Here is a 16,216-nt window from a genome sequence, read left to right on the forward strand (position 1 = left end):
CCAATAGGAACATCAATCTTTCACAGTGACATCCATCCGTGACAACCAGTCTTGCCTTCCAAAAGCTGCACTTTAACCTGGACCTATGAAAAACAAGATACTAATGAGGTAGGTCACAGCAGCAGACTGCCTGGGTTCCAATCTCTGCTCCATCATCTCCTAAAACTATGAATTAGAAGAACTTATTCAACCTATCAGAACTTCAGTTTTCTTATCAAGAAAGTGAAAAAAAATATACTTAGCTCATTGAGTTGGTATGAAGATTGAGAACACAGTAAATTCTTTTTTTAAAAAAATATTTTATTTATTTATTCATGAGAGACACACACATATAGAGGCAGAGACACAGGCAGAGGAAGAAGCAGGCTTCATGCAGGGAGCCTGAAGTGGGACTCGATCCCAGGTCTCCAGGATCACACCCTGGGCTGAAGGCAGCACTAAACCGCTGAGTCACCGGGGCTGCCCTAGAACACAGTAAATTCTTAAGGAGAATAAGCTACTATTCCCATAATCAGTATGTCTGATCAAATACCCCATTTTGAAAGTCTGTGACTATTTGGAGTGGCATACCCCTAAGGAAGACTGCTCAGCTATCTCTTCAGCCACACAAGGAGATTACTAGAGATAGTAATTTGGTGAAGAAATTTTTTATTTTTTTATTTTTTAAAATGACCTTTTAAAAAGTCTGAAATAACATTAGACATGAAAAGTAAAAAGATTGCTACAAAGAAATACCAATATACCCATTATCCAGAGATCTTTTCAAGTGTTGCCAATTGCCCCAGGCATGCCTTTTATTACAAGTGCACCATTACTAGGACCTCTTACTGTACCCAGTAGTCATGTCTCTCTAAGCTCCTTCAATCTGGGGTAATGTATTAGGCACTCCTTGACCTTTCTGAGGTTTCTGAGCATGTCTTTTGTAGAGTTTTTCTCAATGTGGATTTGTCTAATGTTTCCTCTAGAAGAGTACCACATTAATATATTTTTGGCAAAAATACTGCAGAAGGAAGGTGGTGGTCTTGCTGTATCCTTTCAGGTGGCACATGATGCTAATTTGTCCCATTATTGATGGTGCTAATTTGATTACTTGATAAATACTATGTCTGTTAGGATTCTCCTCTGGAACCTTACTTTGGAATTACTAAGCACTTTTTGTGTGTAGATACTTTGGTTTCATGAAAATACCCCATTCTTCAGCTCCCATTCACCACTAGATGCAGCATGTATTGAATTTATTATTGCTACAATGGGCAGAAGTGGTGGTTTTCAAATTGCAATACTTTTTCTATATCTATTATTTGATATTCTACTGTAAAGAATAGTTCCTCTAATCTCTACTTATTTTTATTAGTTGAATGGATTATAACCCATCAATATGATTATTTATTTTGATGCTTTAATTTTCCCAGATTTGGACGGGAGGAGCCCCTTCCAGCTAGATAATGTCTTCTAAACTCTTTCCTTCATTGTTTTAAGGACTTCCTCTGTATTTGGCACAATATGTTCCAAGTTCATTCTCCACTTTTCTTGACCTTGATTTGGATAAGCTAATTCTCCAAGAAGGCTTGGCTCTTTTTGTGGAAAATAGTACGTAGAAATCAGAGTCTGGATGTGAGGTAAGTTCATTAATACTGGGGCCTCAATGTTTGGCTTGTACATTTCATTTACATTTTCTATTAAATCTCTTATTCCAGTCTACACTACAGAGTTTATGGCTCGTTTGAATCTTCCTCTGTTCTATATTTGTATTCACTTCTTCGTCAGTGAAAAATCAAGCCTCATCATCCTCAGCATATTTGCTTATGTGCTCAACCCCTTATGTACACAATTTCCCAGTTTACCAAGCTTCCCAATCCCCCAATGCTGATACTCCATCCTTGCACAGCCACCATTACTGGACCTGCCTGATGTCAAAGAAAGAAAAAAGGAGAGAAGGTGGACAGAAGGAAAAAAGAACATTAACAGAATTGTCTGAATTTGGTCATGGTGTCAATGGATGTTTATATTACTTCAAATATTCCTAAAATTACCTTTAGGTTTTACTTTTGTTGATCCTTTGGCTTCTATGAAATTGTTGTGTTTTGTCTTTTGATTACTATTTGGTTCCTTCTACATTCTCTGTCATGACCAGTTTCTTGCCCACTGAAAATAATAATGGTATGTATGGTCAGTCATGCACACCTTGGACCTTTCATTGTGCCAAGATTATATAATACTACAATTGACAGCTCTAACAAAATTCCGTGTGTGTGTGTGTGTGTGTGTGTGTGTGTGTGTGTGTATCTGGAGAGCAAGGCAGGGAGCAGTTTGCCAAAGGAATGGTGAGATCTATTTCCAAAAGAAGCAAGGAAAAAATGTGTATCTTCTTTTCAATCTGCATCTCTCTTCTGAGGCATTGTGATGGACTCCGAACTCATCTCTTTACCTTTGATCTTCTCCAAACTTAGCATTTTAAATGAAAACTATACATTGTTCTCCACCACCCTGACATCTCTTCTTGTATCACTAATAGCAATAAATTGAATTTTGTCATTATCAAGAAACTGAGGTTCTCTGGAGCAGGAATCATTTGATTCATCTTTAATCCCAAGCCTGAAAGTACCTTGAATTTAGTAAATGCTCAATAAACATTTGCTAAATGGATAAATTAATGGATATATGACCTACTTAAGGAAGCTGGTGTTAGATATTGTCCTCTCTTCCTTTCAAGTTAGTTTTTACAGTTAATTATTCTGGAGCAAAGTTCAGGAGTTTACACTTTTAACAAGAATCCCCAAGTGATTCTATTCAGGTCATATTTTAAGAAAAATTAAGATATGCTTCTACATTCTTGATTTCAAGTTTAAAAAGAGAATTTAATTCTCCAGTGCCACTATTAGAGTACTTTTTTGATGGTTATAGATATTATGATTATGTGTTTTAAAAGGAGTTAGATGCAACTCTAATTGCCTATTGACCTTCCAGGATGCAAATTAACACAAAATTATTTTTCTTCTACTGTATCATATGTGCCACATAAATATTTCTTTATATTCTTCCAAATAACTCTTTACTATCTATGCACTTAGTGGTTGAATCGAAAATGAAACTTCCTGTTTCTATGGAATACGGGAATACAGTTACTCTTGATTTATCGAATGCAATAGGCAACCTTTTAGGATTACAAAATTGCTAATGCATGAGCACAAATGCAATGGGGCTCAAAAGACGTCTAGAGAACGTTTACAGATAACCTGGTATCATACACTATTCACAGGACTAGATACGTGGCAAACAGGTTTTGTTATCATGGCATATTTTTCTTCCAACTACTTAGACTTATATTAATACCTTATATCATTTTCCACATGGGTGGATTTTCTTTATACTTTTTAACTGAATAATCTCATGAGGAAAACTAAGAATTATTCCCACTAATATCTACTGTTTATTCAATAAAAAACAGAGATTTGTGAAAGTTATATATGAATTACATGTTCTCTTTGTCCAATAAGACCTACAGTATTTGTGTTTGAATAAAATAATTTAAAAAGTTAGCCTGTTTATGTCTATGATGTCTACAGATGTGAGCATATCAACTTGTGAGAGAAGAATCTGTGTTCCTTCCTGTGGGAGCATTCACTCTGGATAGAGAGTGAGAGTCTTCAGTGACAAGGTTTCACCCCAGGTCAGATCAGTTGGGCACTTGGCTTATTACCATGTTACTTAAAGTAGCTGAGTTAGGGAGCTCAAAGACATGGCCCACCACTTCAAGGACCCAGAGACAGACTCTGGGCCTCTCAATCCCATTTTCACATCTGATGCATTCAGTTGTCCGTTCCATTCCCCTGCTGACATTTGTATTTTATCATTACATTTTATAACCTCTAGTCTCTTCTTGTGTCTCCTCCTCCCCTTTGTACATGGAATTTTACAACAGAGCCCCAGGGCCTTGAATAAAAGGATCATATGATCAAAGTATGATGCCCATTTGGCAAGAGGAGTTTGAATTGCACTCCTCCTAAACTGATTTACCGAAAGGAAAGAAAGGACATTATCACAGATAAAATCTGTGAATTAATCTCTCTCTCTTTTCTTCTTATTTTGAGAGGGGAAATGGGGAAAAATTTTTAGGCAAATGTAGTTAGAGAAAGAATTTTTTTAAGTATATCACAATAGGAAAAGTAAAAACAGACTATTTATATGCCAATAATAGCTACTGTGACTCATATAGTATATCGATATCATTTCTCACACACAACACAAACATTTTTACCACACTCACAAACAATATTGACAGACTTTTGAGTGTCAGGCAATGCCAGTGCAATGTGAAATTGAAAAATGAACAGCTATTAATCAACAAAGGTTACTCTCTGGATGGTCCATTCTCCTAAGGGTGTCTATGAATTAGTAGTCATGGTTTCAGAGTCCAATTATTCCTGAAATTCTCTGCCTGTGTAAATAGATGTTTATTCTCAGTCATCAGTTTACTCAGTAAACTGTTGTATATACATGGTTACAGAGTGAGCGTGATTAATCAGAGCTCACCAAGGTAGCAGAATTTGGCTCTAATAGCAGTAATGTTCACAAGAGAAGAATCAGCTACTAGGGTGGTTCATTAAAAACAACATGGACCAAGTAATCTTTCATACTTGAGTATGCCTATTCAACCATGATAAACCAGTGAGGCTAGTAGTCAATGAAGAAAAGAGAAAAAGCCTAGCCTACGTTAATCTTCACTCTGCTAACTTGTTTTCCACAGATCAGGCTATGCCACTGACATTCCTCAGGGGAATTAGCAATGTAATTGCCACTTAATTACAGTGCTCTATCATAGATCAATTTTTACTTCAGAGAATTATGCTGGGAAATGTGCCTAAGGAGCCTTATTTCTTTCTACACATCTAGAGAGTTTCTGCTATCCTAAAAACATTTTAAAGGAAGGATAGACTAAGGCTGTTTGACTGCATCAGAAAAGCCAGAGCTGTCAAAGCTCCCTTAAATTTGATGTCTCTAGAAATAAGAACATTTACAGAGAACAACAGGCCTGGGAGAAATTTATAGGAAGCTGCTCACCATGAAAAAAAGGGAGAGGAAATGCTCAATGAACAAGGAAAGCAAGACAGGCATGTGTTCTTAAAGAGAGGCAGTGAGTTTTTCACTTTTTCTTACCTCAACTCCCAGATCACCTTATTGCCCAGAATGCATCAAAATCAATTAAGAGTCCACCTCTCACAGCAGATTTGGGCAAGATTTCACTAATGAAAGGAAGTGTAGTTAAAGCCAGCCTTATCACTAACCTGCTCTGTAACCTTGGGAGATATTTTAATATCCTGGTATGTCAGACTCCTTGTCTATAAAATGGGAATAATACTAGTATATTCTTACAATAGAAAAGTTTGCTATAAATATTTAAAAAAAATGTGCATAAAGCTTAGACTTTTTTTAGTAGAAATAAACATAAATTAACTTTTAAAAATTGAAGTATATTTGACATATAACGTACATTTAAGGTATACATGCTAATTTGATACTTATATATTTAATATGTTTGCCATTGTTGTGATAGTTAGAATCTCTATCACATCACATAAGTATTATTTCTCATTTTAAGAACTGTTAATGTTTAGACTTAGTGTTGTAACTATTGATTATATTACTAAACCGTAATTCTGTCATTGGTTTGCTCCTCTTCAATGGTAATTTCTGCTAGCAGTTTGTATTTTTCTATCAATTCTCTCTCTAGTAATTTGTTTAAAAAGTAGAATTGTGAAAAAAATTGAGAATTGATAACTTTGATTTTAATGTGACAATTTATAGAGCAAAACTATGTTTTTGGTACTTGTGGGTAAAGACAGGTAAAGAAATCAGTATTTACTAAACGCCCTCAAATTCTCCTACATTTCCATATGGTAGATGGTAAAACTTCTATCCAAAGTGAAAAAAAATTAGGCTCAGGGAAGTAAAATAGCATTTTTAATATATTAATAATTTTCTCAGCTTTTCAATTATAGAACCTTTGTGAAGACAAAAATATCACAGACATTTCATAATAGTCATAAGTATTATAATTGTTGAATGAGAAAATGCATAGTAATTGAGTATAATGTTTATAATTTTTTTTTAAGATTTTATTTATTTTTGACACGCAGAGAGAGAGAGAGGCAGAGAAACAGGCAGAGGGAGGAGCAGGCTTCATGTAGGGAGCCTGATGTGGGACTCGATCCCAGGTCTCCAGGATCATGCCCTGAGCCGAAGGTGGTGCTAAACTGCTGAGCCACCCGGGCTGTACTATAATGTTTATAATGTATAATAATTGAGTATAAATGTAGAGTATATAAGTCTCAATTGTAACAAGATAAGAACAAAAAAGTGGGTTGTTATCTTTATATAACCTGTAAACTATCATGTATACATTAGTATAGAATTATTAGATTTATTCTTGCAATAAATCTGTATGGACCTCTAGGGCTTCTTAATCAAAAGTTTTAGGAACCTCACACTACATAATTATGTATATTATAATCATTAATTATTATAATCATTGATTATATATTATTGATTATGAATTATTGTCTGTTACTATATTATTTGTTATATCATTGATTATTATATATCATTATTATGATCATTGACTATGTAACATATTTCACAGCAGTTTTGAAGTATTTTTAGATACTTGTTTTTTTCTCTATTTCACTTAGATTAAGTTTACTAAAAATATCATATTTATATAAATGAGATTTAATAAATATAAACTAATGGATATCTTTCATTGCTATTAAAATAAGCATTTGCTCATGTAGAATATGTGTGTTTTAGGGAATATTTTTGTGGGGCTTCACATTAATAAGAAAAACTTACTTTAATAAGGCAGTGAGCGACAATTTCAGAACTAACAGAAAGTTTTTCGTAAACAAATCTGCTTTATATTTTAGACATGATAACATTAGGAAATGAGTAGTTATCATCAACGTTGATTTAGAACTCACCAGCTGTTGAGTTCCCTTGTTTGATCTGTTTAAAGTTCTGAGAACTGGAAATCTCATCCCCTCTGAGTCTATCTTAGCAATCCCTTTTAATACAAAACTTGAGGAGGACTGCCTCTGTCTATATTACCTAGAATGACTGACAGTGATGACTTTCAGATACCACTTCTTTGTTTTTTGAAGCAAGAAGTCAAAAACACAATTATGGTAAAATACATAAAGACTGTCAAACTTCCTTTCCTTTTGTTCTTTCCATTTGTATAATTTATGTAGATAGACTATAAGAAACAGAATATGGTAAGATTACTACTGTACTGTACATTCCTAAAAGCAGTTGACAGAATCCATATATTTAGAGAACAAAGCAATATTGTGTCATGAAAAATGACTATCCTGACTTGCATAAAGCAGAGTAGGTTACTAAAACATTATGTAATTTACTTAGTCAAAAACAAATTGTTTCTTTTTGTTATGAGTTTGTCACCAGAATACAGGTCTTATGAAAAACATCACTAAATTTAAGACAAAATGGAAAAGGAAAAGATTCACGTCATATTTGCTATCATTGGACATGTAAATTCAAGAAAGTCTATTACTACCAGCCATCTGTTCTACAAATGTGGTTGGAATCAATAGAATAACTATCAACATTTTTGAGAATGAGTCTGCTAAGATGGGAAAGTCTCCTTTAGATATGCCTTGGAAAAACTTAAGCCTGAATGTGAATATGGTATCACATGGGTATCTCCATGTGGAAATTTGGGACCAGTAAGTATGTGGCCATCACTACTACTCCAGGACACAGAGACTTTATCAAAAACATGATCACAGGTACATTTCAGGTTGACAGTGTTGTTCTGATTGTTGCTGATGGTATTTGTAAATTTGAAGCTGGTATCTCCAAGACTGAGTAAACCAATCAGCATACCCTACTGGCTTACATGTTGGGTTTGAACCAATTGATTGTTGGTGTTAACACAATGGATTCTACTGAGATACTTTATAGTTAAAAGAGAAATGAGGAAGTCAGCCTCTGTATTAAGAAAAGTTTCTATAACCTTAACACATTAGCATTGGTTCCAAATTCTGGCTTAAATGGTGGAACATGCTGGAGTTAAATGTTAAAATACCTTGGTTCAAGGGATAGAAATTCACTATAAGGATGGAAGTGCCAATGGAATTATACTACTTGAAGCTCTGGATTACATCTTACTACCAACTCATATAATTGACAAATCTTTCATCTGTCCCTCCAGGTTGTTTATAAAATTGGTGGTATTAGTATAGCTTCTGTGAGCTGAATGACTAGTGTTCTAAACCAGGCCTAATGGCATACCTGGCTGGCTCAGTCAGTGGAGTATGCAACCCTTTTTTTTTTTTTTTTTTTGAGTATGCAACTCTTGATTGCATCATGAGTTTGAGCCCTGGCATAGAACTTATTTAATAAAAAATAAATAAACCATAGAATGAGCAAATAAAAAAAATCAATAAAAATACAAAAAAAAACCTAAAAAGAAACAATTAAAATTAAACCAGGCATACAACCATCTTTGCTCCAGTCAACATTACAACTGAAAAAAAGTCTGTTGCAATACATTTTGAAAGTTTGTGTGAAACTCTGCCTGGGAACAGCATGGACTTCAATGTCAAGAACATGCCTGTCAAAGATGCTTATTGTGACAATGTGGCTGGTAGTGGCAAAAATGACTTACTAATGAAAGAAGCTGGCTTTACTGTTCAGGTGATTATCCAGAACCATTCAGGCCAGATTAGTGCTGGTTATCCATGTAAGCTGGAGTATCACACCACTCACATTGCTTGTAAGTTTGCCAAGCAGTGGAAGAAGATTGATAGCTACTCTAGTAAGAATATAGCAGTTGGCCCAAATTCTTGAAATCTAGGGGTACTGCTATCATTGACATGGTTTCTCACAAAATAATGTATGTTGAAAATTTTTATCATCCTCTGGATCATTTTGCTGTTCATAATGTGATGCAGAGAGTTGTTACGTAGTAGTAGTGGACCTCACGTACTGCTGTGGCTGGCAAATTCACCACCTCTGCTCAAAAAAACCCAGATTGGCTAAATGAATATTATCCAGAACATGGCACTTAGTCTTGATTGTGGAAGAACATCTCAGAACGGTTTGTCTCACTTGTCATTTAAGTTTAATAGTGAAAGACTGGTTAATGATATAAATGCTCAGAAAATAAGGAATGTTTTCCAGACCGTTTTGTGTGTGTGTGTGTGTGTGTGTGTGTGTGTGTGTGTGTGGTAATTTTAAGTTGTTAGATTTTAAAATCAGTACTTTTAAAATAGAAACATCTTGACCAAAATCTGTCAGAGAATTTTGAGACCCATTAAAATGAAGTTTGAAAAAAACCTATGTCTTCTTTTGGTCAATACCAAAGCTTCCCATAGAATTTCTTAGGCATAAGGCTTAAGGAAAGAGAGTTGCTTGTGATCTCTTTCTGGTGTTCCATTTGCCAAAGCTTGATGAATTAGATATTGCAGAATTGACTGATTATTCTCAGGGCAGTGATTAAAGTGTTTTTATCTAAAACAAAAAAAAAAAAAAAAAGGAAAATAGAATTTAAAAGGTGTGTTTTTTTTCTTCACTTATATCTAATAAAAAGAATCATATCTTAAGTTGATTTAGATACTTGGTGAAAAGTTAGGGGAGAGATCAAGTTTTAATACTTCATATTTCTTAGTATAGAAAAGATAAAGAGTAACTTACAATGTTATATGTTACCTTATAAGAGGACCAAAATTCTGCAATATTACAAGCCATGTGTGTTACATAGAGAATTTAATTTTATGTATTCTATCAATATTCAGTTAACTTGTTGGTACCATCTCTTATGCTTCATTTCCCAGTTCTTAAATGCATTCTCACACTTACAAATAATTCATCAGAGTTTGTTAAAACAAGAGTCTGAATTATAAGGTTAAGTATTTTGGAGGGGCCTGCTTTTAGGAGTTAATGGCATCTAGTTTCTAGGAAAATAAAGATACTGAAAATTGAAAAATAAAAACCATTTCAGAATTCCTTTCCTTGTAAGGGTAGAATAGCTTGTTGCATATCAATACCTTCATCATGAATAAATAGAAGTACCTGAAAAAAATCTGTTTGATAACATTGAAGACCTTTCAAGGCAACCAAAGCTTCAACAGTTAGGATCTTGGAATAAAGAAACAAAAATTGGGATGAACCCCATATTACAATTATTCTAAAAATTTTACAAGTACCTAAAAATGCTCTCAAGGCACTTTTAAGCACTTTAAGTTGGAGAGGCTAAAAGAACAAGCAGAGTGAGATAATAAGAAATTAGCAAACTGAATAGATATTCCAGTAATTGTGTGGGAGCAGGAAAACAAAAATTATAGTTTAGGGTCAGTGAAGGACATTCTGACTTCCAGTTTGAGTCTGAAAGGTATATACTCTAGGGATAAGAGCCAATCAAAAATAGACTAAACTTCAGAAAAAGTGAAATCCAGGTTTGAATCCTATGTAATCTGTCCCTATCTTAATAGCTTTCCTGAAAGCAAAATTATATCCTCTATGAAAAAAGATAATGTTTATAAGGGCCTCAAATTACATTTGCAATTTTATGCACAAATTATCTGGAATTCAATAAAAAATGATCAGATATGCCATAGGAATAACTGACCAAAAAACAAAAACAAAAGAAAAACCCAAACACAAGAGGAAAAAAGAGACCATAAGAGCAGATCCACAAGTGATTATAGGTATTGGAGTTATCAGTTGTAAACATTAATATAATTGATTTATATATCCAATAAAATAGATGACAAGATTAAAAAGTTCAATAGAAAACTGGAATGTATGAAAATATTCTAATGGAAAACAAAATTTAAAAATATAGCAAATGAATAAAATTTTTTTAAAGGGTAAGCATTTAACAATAAATTAGATGCAGCAGAATTAAGAAATATGAACCAAAAATCAAGTCACTAGAAAATATATAGATTGAAGCATGGCAAAAATAAAGATGAAAATATAGAAAATATCTTAATCAATTTATAGGCAAGAAAGCAAAAAGCCATTACATGTGAAATTGTAATCTTAGAAGAAGGGAAGAATGTGAAAAGACAGAGACAATTGCTGCTGAGATCATAGCTGAGAATTGTTTCAAAACATAGAAACAATAAAAATCCACAGATTAGAGAAGTTCTGTGAATACCCAGAAGGGTGAATCAAAAGAACTATACCTGAGAATCTGGAAATGTTACATTAAATTTGACGAAACCTAAAGGGACCAAAAAAAAAAAAAAAATCCTAAAGCAGACAGAGAGCAGTAAATTATGCGATACATTGTCTGATACCTGACTTTTCTGCAGAAATTATGGAGGCAATAAGACAATGTTTAAAATGCAGAAAAGAATTAACTGCCAACCTAGTGAAAATATCCTTCAAAATAAAGGCATATCAAAGATACTTTCAAGCAATAAAAATATGGGGAGAACCATAACTAATAGCATTACACTAAAAAAACAAAACAAAACAAACATGGAGTTCTTCAGGTAGAAGAAAAATTATTATAGTTGAAAAAACAAAAATATATAACAAAATGATTAGAAATGGGGCTAAATAAATATTGGAAGTATAAAAATAATAAGATCCTGTGGTATTTAAAATAAATGTAGAATTAAAATTCATTAAAATAATAATACCAAATTGGGAAGGAAAAAATGTAATTAACTAATCTAAGAATCTTGTGTTGACTGGGATTTAGTATTTGTAATTTTTAAGTATTATGTTCTATAAGTTAAGGAAGTATGCTATGTCTAGGACGATAATTCCAAAAGGTAAAACAATTAACTAATGAAGTTAAATAAAGCAAAACTAAAATGAAAAAAAAAAAATGATATAAAGAAAGTAAGAAAATAGAGAAATATATCCATAATGGAGAAACTAGTATTGGTTTATACTCCTACAGTCAATGATTATAAAAGCTGGGACAAAAATAAAAATTATAAAATTATATAAAAATTGTAAAATTATTAAAACATGTAGCAATTATTGGTGGCCTCTGGATAACAATTAGCAAAAAACTATGATATCTGATAGAAGGAAAACCTATGAAAAGGACCTTATATCCATCCTGGCTTTCAGCTTGAGGAAATTTACAAAGTGCAATTTAAGGACATAAGACTCAATAGAAAGTGATTATTTAGATGGGTAGAAATAAGAAAACGTTGAAATTTGGGGATTACAGGCAATTGGGACTTGTGAGTCATAATATTGGACAGGTTGAAACTTCATAGAAATTGTCCAAGAACGCCTACATTAAAATTCTTGGGGCACGTGGGTGGCTTAGTCAGTTAAGCATCCCACTCGATTTTGTCTCAGGTCATGATTTCAGGGTCATAGGATCAAGCCCGTATTGGATCTGTGCTCAGCAGGGAGTCTGCTTGAGATTCTCTCTCTCTCTCTCTCTCCCTCCCTCTGTCCCACCTTCCCCAGTCTCACCCTCTTTCTCTTTTAAAATAAATAAATAAATAAATAAATAAATTAATTAATTAATTAATAAATTAATTAATATTTTTAAAAATTCCTCCTAGGCTACTGGATAATTCCTATATATATGGTAAATTCTGGAAAGCTTGGCAGAGAAAGGCCACTAGTAAACTGAAGAGCTGAGTGAAGACTTCAGATATCATTAGGTGTGGAGAAGATGTAGGTGTTCAGCATAACCAGAATAAAGAAAACATGGAGAACACTATGGGCTTTTAAATGAGACTCCAGAAAGTACATGTATCGACAGTAAAATTCAAACCCTAGAAGTAAAGGCATAATTAAAATAGACATGTTCTAACAAAGTCTAAAATCAGGCATCAACAGAGGAATAAGAAATGATATATCAGTAGACAAACTGCCTGAGGAAAAAAACCTAATACTCTTCAGGAGAATATAATACAATCCATTGACTCTACTAGATCTTCCACAATCTTGAGCATATAATAATTATTAGTCATTGAAGTTGCTAGAAAATTGATAGTAAAGAAATTACAATACAAGTCAATAGAAACAGACCCAGAGGATGATCATTGTATTGGCATTAAAAGACAAGAATCTCGAATCACTATGATTATTAGTACATTAGGAAGATAAAGAATTTCAGCACAAATTTAGAAGCTGTAGAAAATCATTGGGTATTCTAGAAGTAAGAATATTATATCTACAGTTCAGAGTCAAGTGGCTAGTTTTATTTTATTTATTTTTTTAAAGATTTATTTATTTATTCATGATAGACACAGAGAAAAAGAGAGGCAGAGACACAGGAGGAGGGAGAAGCAGGGTCCATGCTGGAGCCTGACACGGGACTCGATCCTGGGACTTCAGGATCGCACCCTAGGCCAAAGGCAGGCGCCAAACCGCTGAGCCACCCAGGGATCCCCAAGTGGCTAGTTTTAAATTCAAAAAGGGCACAGCAGAAAACAGGCTTAGCAAACTCAAAAAATTAATAGAAATATGTCAACAGAAAAAAGGGAAAAAATGAATAGGAAATATAAAAATCACATGTGTAACTAGAGTCACATAATGAGAGGAGAGAGAGGACAAGACAGAGCCAATATTTGAGAAAATAAAGGCAAAATTTTTTCAACTCTGATGAATGACATGGACCCAGTAATCCAAGAAAATCAGCATTCTCCAGGTAGGGTAAAAACAAAGAAAAATACAGCCAGTATGTCATTAGGAAATTGTTAAAGGAAAAAAAAAAGAGATGGAATATATAATAAATATATAATAAGATAGTGGACTTAATCTCAACTGTATCACTATTTAAATTACAAGTAAACTTTAAATATTATAGTTAAAAGACAAAGATTTTCAGACTAGACTAAAAACACTATAAACATAAGGCCATATAAAATTAAAAACATAAAACAGTAAAATATAAGACATGCAAACACTAACGAAATTAAAGCCCATTGATATAAGATAATGTAATTTTGAGGTAATATATACAACTAAGGGAGGATCTTTGTCAAACATATTTAAAAACTGCAAGAAGCACACAATTCAGAAGGGAAAATAATGGCAAAAAAGTTTGAACAGATATTGTAAAAGTGGCTATCCATTTGGCCACGAAGCAGAGGAAAAAGTATTCAACTTTATTAGTCATTATGGAAATGCAAATCAAAACCACAAAGAGCTATCTCTCCACACCTATCTGTAAAACAAAATATTTTTGTTTTGCCTAAAACAAAAATACCTGATGATACTATGAAATTGGAACTGTCATAAACATGTAAGGTGATGAAATGAAAGAAGAAAAACTGAAAAGCATCTGGAAGACAGATTTACTATAGCTAGCTATCTTTGATAAAGTCTCTTGGAGGCTCTAAATCAATACTAACATTGCACTGGAGCATTTCTTTTTTTAAGGATCTAATAGTCTTTAAAAATATATACACACATACACACTATATTTGAATATATTCAAACATATAATATCCAAATATATATTCAGGTGTATATATAAATGAGTATTGATTCATAGATATAAACACACATATTTAAGATAAATATTTAGTGACCATTATTTTGCTCTCTCGTCATCTAGTGGATATGTTCTTTTTTTTAATGGGATTTTATTTATTTATTCATGAGAGAAACAGAGAGAGAGAGAGGCAGAGACACAGGCAGAGGGAGAAGCAGGCTCCATGCAGGGAGCCCGACGTGGGACTCGATCCCGGGTCCAGGATCGCGCCCTGGGTGGTGCTAAACTGCTGAGCCACCTGGGCTGCCCGGTATGTTCATTCTTGAATAATGATTTCATTTCCTGGTCATCATAATTATCCTCTCAATAGTAAGTATACTCATTAGAGATTCAGGTGTCCCAAATACGTAGACCAGAAAAGCCTCATACCTTATAGTATGTGCTTGAGTAAGACAGATTCTTCTATAACTGCAGGCTATTTTAGAGATGTCAACCTCTAAGACTGGAAGTAGCTTCTTATTTTAAAAACGAAGAGAAAAATTGCAGTTTGCAAAGCATATTTTGGCATCAAAAATTTTTGAAATTAATATATGTTTTCTAATTTTAATTCTGTACTTGATTAAACTTTGTAGAATTAGAATCTTCTGAAATCCTCCCACATTCTGGGGTCTTTTCCTTTAATGATCCATAAAATTATTTGATATGTCATCTAAGTGTTGTAAGAACTTGAGCACACTTCTTAAAATTCCCAAAGCCTTTCAGGAGTCCTCATATTCTCTTGGACATTTCATACGTACTTTTTTTACTGTTTGCCTATATTTTCAGTAGGCCTCTCAGCATGTCACTTCATCTGTCCTTCTCTCCTCTATTTGCAGAGCTTTACTCCAAATGAATCTAGGTTTTTCCTCTTTTCCTAAGGCACCATCAAAATAAATTTCACTGAAGAATTGATAGTAGCATTACACAGAAAAATATTTAAAAACAAGTATTAGATACCACTTTTCAGAAAAACAGCATGATCTCGCTAGTCATTCTCCCTGGACCTGATTTCCTGCTATGCTGTCAGTTGCCTTCCTTCTCTTGAGACCACTCTCTGATCATTCAAATCTTTTCTCTCTAACAGCCAGAAAATAAGCCCCCAATACTTGTTACTCTATTATACAGAGAAATGAATCTCTTTTGTCTGATTATTCCTACTCATTTCAACCAGTCCTAGCCAACAAGCATCTATGAACACATCAACCTTTCACACCCACATTCATATGCCCACATGCACGCTGCCACACACACATTTGCCAATCTAGCATGGCAATCTATTCACAAGCAAATCAGTCAGGGCTTCTACTTTCCAGGATCTCACATGTCTTTGGAGATATGTGTAAAAAAATAATTACATGTGTAGGATGACAGAATAGGGAGATAAAGAAAGGTTCACTGGAACTAAATCTTAAAGGAGGGTGAAAGTTTATTATCAATAAGTAAGTGAGATTCTAGTAAGGAACTCAGAGAGAGACAATGATGTGAGAATGTCACCTTGTTGTCACGTGCTAAAAATAACTAGTCATCTGAAGTTACTAGGGAAGAGATAGTGTCTGTGAGTGTGTGTGTGTGTGTGTGTGTGTGTGTGTGTGACATTTGCAATGAGATAGCCAAGTAAACATATCCAATGAGGCATCCCAAAATAAGGGCTGAAGCTTGGAAGACAGATGCAGACTGGAGATCATCTTCTGAAAAAAAGAAAAGCTTTTAAAATACAAATTAATCATCTCA

At 33.8% G+C, this 16,216-nt stretch overlaps 1 long non-coding RNA gene across 3 annotated transcripts in view; it reads right to left on the reverse strand.

Annotated features, from left to right (window-relative positions):
* Positions 1-279: 279 nt before the first annotated feature.
* The window catches only part of LOC140633832 (uncharacterized), a 55,821-nt gene continuing 39,884 nt past the window's right edge, over positions 280-16,216 (reverse strand). The window contains exons 4-5 of one of the 3 annotated variants that reach the window (XR_012031424.1): positions 2,034-2,145; positions 280-464 (exon numbers count right to left, since the gene is read on the reverse strand). This is a non-coding gene — a long non-coding RNA (uncharacterized lncRNA). The other 2 variants (XR_012031423.1, XR_012031425.1) reach the window with 2 other exon arrangements.

This window comes from Canis lupus, chromosome 1 (assembly GCF_048164855.1).
Source record: "Canis lupus baileyi chromosome 1, mCanLup2.hap1, whole genome shotgun sequence".
NCBI classification, from domain to species: Eukaryota; Metazoa; Chordata; class Mammalia; order Carnivora; family Canidae; genus Canis; species Canis lupus.